The sequence below is a fragment of the Oryctolagus cuniculus genome, chromosome 4 (genome assembly GCF_051225735.1).
Source record: "Oryctolagus cuniculus isolate XC-2025 breed Fujian yellow rabbit chromosome 4, ASM5122573v1, whole genome shotgun sequence".
NCBI lineage: Eukaryota > Metazoa > Chordata > Mammalia > Lagomorpha > Leporidae > Oryctolagus > Oryctolagus cuniculus.
In genome coordinates, this window is record NC_142870.1 from 37,341,098 (window position 1) to 37,349,976 (window position 8,879).

Here is an 8,879-nt window from a genome sequence, read left to right on the forward strand (position 1 = left end):
TTTAATTTATTAATTAACTTTTTGACAGGCAGGGTTAGACAGTGAGAGAGAGAGAAAGGTTTTCCTTTTTCTGTTGGTTCACCCCCCAAGTGGCCACTACCGCTGGCGCGCTGCGGCCAGCACACTGTGCCGATCCGAAGCCGGGAGCCAGATGCTTCCTCCTGGTCTCCCATGCGGGTGCAGGGCCCAAGGATCTGGGTCATCTTCCACTGCACTCCTGGGCCACAGCAGAGAGCTGGACTGGAAGAGGAGCAACTGGGACAGAATCCGGCGCCCTGACCAGGACTAGAACCCGGTGTGCTGGCGCCGCAGGCAGAGGATTAGCCTAGTGTTATGGTGCATTCTTGAGATCATAGATGATTAGCTGCAGCTAGGTTCCTGGTACATATATTTTCCATTTATTTATTTGAGGGGGAGGGGAGGCAGACAGAGAGAATCCTATCTGCTGGTTCATGCTTGAAATTCCTGCAACATCAGCCAGGGCAGGGCCAAGACCAAAGCTGGGAGACCGGAGCTTAATCCAGGTCTCCCACATGGGTGACAGGAACTCCATTACCTGGGCCATCATCACCACCTCTCAGGATCTGCATTAGTAGGAAACTGTAATCTGGAGTGAGTTAGGAATCCAACCCAGATACTCTGATGTAGGACTCATGTGCCTTAACTAACAGGCCACTCTCTCCCTTTAAATTAAAATCAATTTTATTGACTATGTTCAAAGAAACCCTTAAAAACTATATTGCTTCCATTTTGCTTTTTTTGTTGTGGTCGCACAGTTTTTTATTTTTATTTTTTTTTTGTTTTTTGTTTTTTTTTTGCTCTTTTTTAAAAATTTTTTTAAACTTTTATTTAATGAATATAAATTTCCAAAGTACAGCTTATGGATTACAATGGCTTCCCCCCTATAAAGTCCCTCCCACCCACAACCCTCCCCTTTCCCACTCCCTCTCCCCTTCCATTCACATCAAGATTCATTTTCGATTCTCTTTATATACAGAAGATCAGTTTAGCATACATTAAGTAAAGATTTCAACAGTTTGCTCCCACACAGAAACATAAAGTATAAAATACTATTTGAGTACTAGTTATAGCATTAAATCTCAATGTACAGCACATCAAGGACAGAGATCCTACATGAGGAGTAAGTGCACAGTGACTCCTGTTGTTGACTTAACAAATTGACACTCTTGTTTCTGGCATCAGTAATCACCCTAGGCTCTTGTCATGAGCTGCCAAGGCTATGGAAGCCCCCTGAGTTCACTGACTCTGATCATATTTAGACAAGGCCATGGTCAAAATAGAAGTTCTCTCCTCCATTCAGAGAAAGGTACCTCCTTCTTTGATGACCCATTCTTTCCACTGGGATCTCACTCGCGGAGATCTTTCATTTAGGGTTTTTTTTTTTGTTGTTGTTGTTGTTGTTGTTGTTTTTGCCAGAGTGTCTTGGCTTTCCATGCCTGAAATACTCTCATGGGCTTTTCAGCTGGATCTGCATGCCTTAAGGGCTGATTCTGAGGCCAGAGTGCTGTTTAGGACATCTGCCATTCTATGGGTCTGCTGTGTATCTCACTTCCCATGTTGATCGTTCTCTCCCTTTTTTATTCTATCAGCTAGTATTTGCAGACACTATTCTTGTTTATGTGATCCCTTTGGTTCTTAGTCCTATCATTATGATCAATTGTGAACAGAAATTGATCACTGGGACTAGTGAGATGGCATTGGTACATGCCACCTTGATGGGATTGACTTGGAATCCCCTGGTATGTTTCTAACTCTACCGTTTGAGGTAAGTCAGCTTGCGATTAAGCTGAAACTGATCCATAGGTGGTGCTAGTGGCCATTTCCTGAAGACAATATCAAGGGCCACTCTCGGATTCCGATGATCTCTAAATCTATTTCATGTTTCAATGTCTAAATCTCCTAAATCTGATGACATCTGTGCACGCATCTGTTGGTAGTGATTTTGTTAGACAGGCTTTTCCGAAAAACACACCATGGGAGAATTAAGAGGCACAAATGGACGGGTCTTGTGGTGTAGCTTCCCTTATCAGCGATAGTTGGAGCCTTGATTGCCTATTTTGTTGTTGTCTTTTTTTTTTTTTTTTTTTTTTTTTGCAGGCAGAGTTAGACAGTGAAAGAGAGAGAGACAGAGAAAGGTCTTCCTTCCATTGGTTCACTCCCCAAATGGCTGCTACGGGCTGGCGTGCTGCGCCAATCCGAAGTCAGGAGCCAGGTGCTTCCTCCTGGTCTCCCATGCGGGTGCAGGGCCCAAGCACTTGGGCCATCCTCCACTGCCTTCCCGGGCCACAGCAGAGAGCTGGATTGGAAGAGGGGCAACTGGGACAGAATCCAGCGCCCCAACTGGGACTAGAACCTGGGGTGCCGATGCCGCAGGCAGAGGATTAGCCTAGTGAGCCGTGGCGCTGGCCAATTGATTGCCTGTTTCTAATCCAGTGTTCTGTGAATGTGCAGAGAAGGCAGCATAAGATGGGCTAAGTTCTTTTGCCCCTGCCACCAACGTGAGAGATCTGGATGGAGTTCCAGGCTCCTGGCTTTGGCTTGGCTCTGCCATGGCCATTTTGGGAGTGAACTTGTGAATGGAAGCTATCTCTCTCTCTCCCCCTTCTCTCTCTGAATTCCCTTTCCAATAAATACATAAATCTGTAAAAAAAAAAAAAAGAAGAAAGAAAGAAACAAACAAACAGAAACAAAGATAGGGTTTAGGGTTTCGGGTAGTGATATGTATGAAATTTGCTGTGTGAATCAGAAGACTGGACATTCAGGTAAGTGTTGATGCCATGGAGGATGAGACGCTACCCTCCAAAATGCAGCAAAAGAATTACATCAGGAAATACTATATGGCACTGTGTCCTCAAAACAAAGAGTGTGTAAATTCAGGAACCAAGACAGAGAAGCAGGGGAGGACCATATGCCATCGCCTGCAATCATCCCCTGGGAACTTCGTATTTCCCGATTTCCCACCCCTTTGAATTTGAATACTGAAGGCGTGGAGGTCTTGGTTCTGGTCTCCAACAAAGACTGAGTAAAGTAGAGTAGGAAGAAGTATTAACTGATCGCGTGCTCTTAGAAAGCCCAGGGCAGTGACAGAACCAGCTGCTAGCATGGGGCCTCACTAGTATGTCTGTGAATTCTGGAGAGTAGCAGGCTGAAAATTCAGGCAAAATTACTTTTTTTTCCTGGGGTAGATATAATTTTTTTTGGTAACATACATTAAGCGGCACTAATTACACAGTAACTATAGGGTAACTAATATGAAAGCATAGAACTGCAATGGACTTTGGGCATTTCTGGCTGAGCACGTTAGAAAAACAGAACAATACAAAACAAAATCAAACCTGGATGCCCACTCCAGAATGATGCCAAATGAAATCCATAAAGGAGTAAAGCTCCCAGGTGGTAACTCACCAGAATACCTTACAGTTGACAGATGACAAGCGGGACATGTTAGTTACAAAGAAATCACAGCCTAATTCACAAAAGTTACCAACTATTTCCCTTTCTAGGAAGAAGCAAGAAGTGAAGACATTCCTTGAATCAGCACCTGGGGTGTCAGGTGGGCGTGCAGAGAGGGCTGTTAGAGTAGTTAGGGAGAGTCAGATGGGCTGGACATCGTTCATCATCATGATTGGCTCCTAAATATTGGTAGCAAGATGAATTCTGATTTGTAATCTCAGGTAAATTATAGATAAATGAAAAAGGCCAGTTACTCACACCCTAGGATAGCACTTCAGAATTAACCTAGTAGGGTTTCACAGGACAAGGCATCCATGTTTTTTCTTCCCACATTTGGCTTGCACAGGCCCTATTCTGGCCATTTCAAAAATCTCCCTCGCTCTACCTTTGGTTTTTGCTGACCACTTCATGTAGCCAAAAGCACCAGTCCTGTTCACCATGTCTCTGCCTCCTTCAGGTTTCACTGGCTCCAGCTTCATCTGGGCCATCTCCCACCTTGTGTGTTCGTCATTCTGAAGCTCCTTCTTGTTCCCAGCCAGCATGATGGGCACATTAGCAACAGAGATGCTTGACTACTGGGGTCCATTTTTTCCTGGGATATTTTCTAAACTCTCACGGTTGTTCATGGAGAAACACATCAGGGTATATCGGTGTCTGGGTAAGAGAGGGACCTCAGGGGATCATAATCTTGTGTCCCACAAAGCCAACTCTACCCATTTTCCATCCACTTCACTATCTGCCACATAGTTCTCAGATACCTCTGTCCCCTCTGTCAGTGAGCATCAGCACTGACAGCCTCGTTTTCTCCCCGATGGCAGCCATTGCAAACAGGTGTTCTCCAAGACGCATGCCAAGTGTGGCAAAACAACAAAAATTGAAAATGTCAGATAAAGGGCTTGGGTGACGACTCTGTGTGAGTCCCGCCTCTTGGTGTCAAGTGGATAGCTGAGGAGGCCAAGGTAGATTAAGGAGAGAACTGATGGCAGATGGCAGGTGGCAGGCAGGTAGCTCCAGCCAGCGAGGGTGGGCCCAGGCAAAACTTCTGTGTTGCACTCTTGACAATTTCTTCTTTGGAAAACCTCAGCTTTTGTTCCAAAGACCTTCATTTATACAATGAAGCCCAGCCACACTGTGACAACTAGTCTCCTGTATTCAAAATATAATGATTTAAATGTCAGTTACTTTGGAAAAAACCTTCATAGCAGCACCCACCTGGGGTTTTTGATCAAACAACTGGGTGTCATAGCCTAAAGCAATTGACAAATGTAGAAGTATTTTATACAGATGACTGAATTTAAATGCCTATCTTGCTTCTGAGAAAGAAGACAAAGGAAACGAGATATCTTGAAGCTTTGCTGGGCTTCTCATCCAACATAAATAACTTTTCCATAACATCTAAGAAGATTCCATGAATGGGCATGATGGGATGCTGGGCTTAGAAGGGTTGACCCTTGGCTTTTAGGGCTCCACTTATAAAAACAAAAGCCAAATAAATGACTAGTAGAGGGTAGAAAAACTGTTGCTCTACTGCCCTGTGTTTTCAAATGACAGTCTTGTTCAGCACATCTCACTGAAGTGATCTAAGGATATAGTGCAGAGGCAGAAACAAAAAAATAAGAAACATCCTATGATGATAGGAAAAAGGAAATAATTATTTTTGTTCTTTTTCTTTATCATCTTTTTATTGGCAGATAAATTCAAATTTTCTGTTGATATATTTAGTATTAGAGAAATATAAAACTAGAATCTATTTTTAATTTATTAAATATAAATTCATATTATTAATATAGTCTATGTTTACACAGGAATGGAATTTTCTATAGTGAGAAATGAGTGGCCCAAAGTAAATTTAACTTTGTTGTACTATTGAGCTTAATTTCATTTAAAAATTTTGTTTAAAATTATTTCCCAGAGTATCATTAAGATGATGCTTAAAAATGCAGTCAATATATTGAAATCAAGTCTTTGAAGGGAAATTTTCTAAAACTACTGAAAGGGAGAGTGTAACAGCAGAAGAGGAAGATACATGAGATGTTCCACTTACTTTGGGAAAGAATATTTGAGGAGGAATTAGATCCTCATAAAATTCTATTACCTTCTATATCCACGCTCCAGTAAGTCAGACTAAACAGAACAACACTACTTCATCTTGACAAAAGATTTGATCTTTCTATCTCACGTAAGTGTTCCATTCCATAAAATCATGCTTTGGAACCAAAAGTTTATTTTTTATGTGGTTTGCTATCCAAATCTATTCTAAAAATTAACTGTCCATAATAGTCTATATTTGGTTTTACAAGACTTTATTTGTTTTTAATTTATTTGACAGGTAGAGTTATAGACAGTGAGAGAGACAGAGAGAAAGGTCTTCCTTCCGTTGGTTCACTCTCCAAACGGCTGCAACGGCCAGAGCTGTGCCAATCTGAAGCCAGGAGCCAGGTGCCTCTCCTGGTCTACCATGCAGGTGCAGGACCCAAGGACTTGGGCCATCCTCCACTGCCCTCCCGGACCACAGCAGAGAGCTGGACTGGAAGAGGAGCAACCAGGACTAGAACCCAGCACCCATGTAGGATGCCGGCACCGCAGGTGGAGGATTAACCAAGTGAGCCATGGCACCGGCCCTGGTTTTACAAGACTTTGTATCTAGGATTTTAGGCCAGGTATTTGATGCAATCCAGTTGCAAGGTGAATTGTGAAGATAAGAAAAAAGCGAGATAGAATTTGAGAATAAAGAGTAATACTCAACACTGCAAAGGTTGCATCATATACAGAATCACCAGGGGACCAGAAAGCATTATGACAATAACTGAGATGCTCAAATAATTCATTTTAATTTTAGTTAGAACTATGCAAATGATATATGAAATGGTTCCAAATGTGACAGAATATTAAAGGGATATCTGTATTGTTCTACAGTTAAACAAACAAATAAGCAGATGGTGGCCTTTATATTAAAATGTTTTGTAAAATATGCATCATAATTTAACAATTTAATGGATATTTGCTTTCATATATATTTGTTTGAAAACGCCTTATTTCTGTACTTCTGGTTGTTTATTTGCAATGGGATTGTTAAAGGATTAGTAATATTAGTAATATTACAATATAATTGTTAAAGGATTAGTCTTTTCTGTAATTAAAGATTTCTCTATATTGCTTTTGTAAACAAAAGGATCACTTCTATCATAGCATATTAGAAACTATCTACTTCACATTCTGATGTAGAAGATAATGTATGAGCATTCTACTTAATATGTTGCTACTGATATTTCTCTCAGTAAAAAGCCCTGGTAGTAATAACAGTACACCAGATATTATTTGGTGAAAATCTTGGAGAAAATCATAGGTTCTCATCTGACCCATAGAGTTTGCAGAAATGGGCCCACACAAAAAAAAATTAAGTGATTGACAAGGTGACACTGGATGTAGTAGCAAAAATGTGGTGACTTTAATAAGTAGTGGGGTGTTATTTGCATTTTCAAGGAAATCCACACTGACTCCAACTTCACAGGATACAAGAAAAAAAATCTAATGCCGATATATTGTTTATCCAAAAGAGAAAGGTATCTTTTTGAAAGGACAGACTGTTGTCCTTTATGTTTACCAGTATTTACCAGAACAGAGCTGTTCTTGGCTCCTGGATCACTTGTTGGCCTCATCCTTCCCTGATCATTCTTCCTCATTTGATGGAGCACCTTTCCCATAGACACCATCAGAAAAGAAGTAGTCGGGGGCCAGCGCTTGGTGCAGTGGGTTAATCCTCTGCCTGCAGAGCCAGAATGCCATATGGGAACCGGTTCTAGACCTGGCTGCTCCTCTTCTTATCCAGCTCTCTGCTATGGCCTGGGAAAGCAGTAGAAGATGGCCCAAGTCCTTAGGCCCCTGCACCCGTGTGGGAGACTGGAGGAAGCTCCTGACTCCTGGCTCCAGATTGGCACAGCTCTGGCCGTTGCAGCCATTTGGGGAGTGATCCAGTGGACGGAAGACCTTTCTCTCTGTCTCTCCTTCTCACTGTCTGTAACTCTTCCAAGTAAATAAATAAAATCTTAAAAAATAAAGAAGTAGTCTCCGTTAAACCTATACATCTACTTGTTTTTATGCTGAAATTCTGTTTTCCTCATCATAAACTGGAAGTTCTATCTCTGCTCTATCAAAGAACTAAAATAAAAAAAAAAAAAACACTGTCACTTTTATTTTGGCTTTTCTTTCTGCACTTCAATTTCCCCATCTTTGAGTCCCCAACATCAATGGGTGTTGGCACATGGTAAATGCTAAATAAATGTTTGTTCCAAATACACTCAGAACCAACAATCTTAGCTGACCATATGTTTGGTCTATCTTCCTCTCTCTTCAAAACAAAAATAGTTAGACCTTTTTTACTATAATGTAAATGTAAAATATGTTATCTCGAAAACTAAAAAAAAAAAGAAAAAAAGAGTGAAGGGAGAAGTCAGGAGGTGGGAGGAGGAGAAGTGGAGGAGGGAATGAGGGAGAGAGGAAGGAAATACCATTAGTTTCTTAGAATTTTATCTATAAATCACATTGAATCTATTAAAAACTAATTAAAATTAAAATAAAAAATAATTTTAAAAAAGCAGGGAGTCTTCTAGCTTCTAAATATTGAATCACTTTAACTAGTTAAGGTTCTCATATGGAGTGAATTTCACCTTAAAGTGTGAAGTGATTGCTTAACGAGATTTTTAAAAATCAATATAGAGAATGAAGTACTGTGCTAGGCTAGGGAAAAAGTAAAAAACAACAACAAAAGTGTAGGAACTGTACTCTCAGGGAAGAATTAGAAAACTACAGGGAAAGTAAGAGAAACACTGTGGACCTGCGTGGAAGGTGTGGACATGAGCATGAACATGGACACAGCACATGACTTCAGCAGCCGAGAGCCAGAGAGGATGCCAGCATGGAGACAGAGTTGAGATCATACTGCAATAACCTGTTGTGATATAGCCAGAGGGAGAGCATGGTGTGAGTCCAGCTTGGAGCCCTAGTGGGTAGAGGGCACCTGTGGACTCAGGGAAAGGAATAGGGATGTGTTTCTTTCGCCTCATCCCCTTCTCCCCACAACAGCACCAGGCAACAGAATGAATGAGACAGGGCTGGCACCATTTGAGGTATAAGCATCAGCTGCGGAAGCCCTTGTGCGTGTGCACAAAAACTGGCGGAGACAGGACACCATCTTTTCAACAGTACTGGTGGCAGCTGCAGGAAGAGGATAGCAATTGTCTGGTGCCTCTTGTGTAGGCATGTGACCCACAAATTCTAGCAGAGGGAAAAACTCATGTTCTCCACTGATTTTGAGTCTGGTTTGGAGGATTGACGAGGTGGGTGGGCACTCACATAAGACTGTGAGGCTCCCATAGCCTTCCAACATATCACAGGCTCTGGGACTC

General features: G+C 41.7%; 1 pseudogene; it reads right to left on the bottom strand.

Annotated features, from left to right (window-relative positions):
* Window positions 1–3,770: 3,770 nt before the first annotated feature.
* LOC108177926 (transforming protein RhoA pseudogene) lies at window positions 3,771–4,112 on the bottom strand (annotated as a pseudogene).
* Window positions 4,113–8,879: the final 4,767 nt, after the last annotated feature.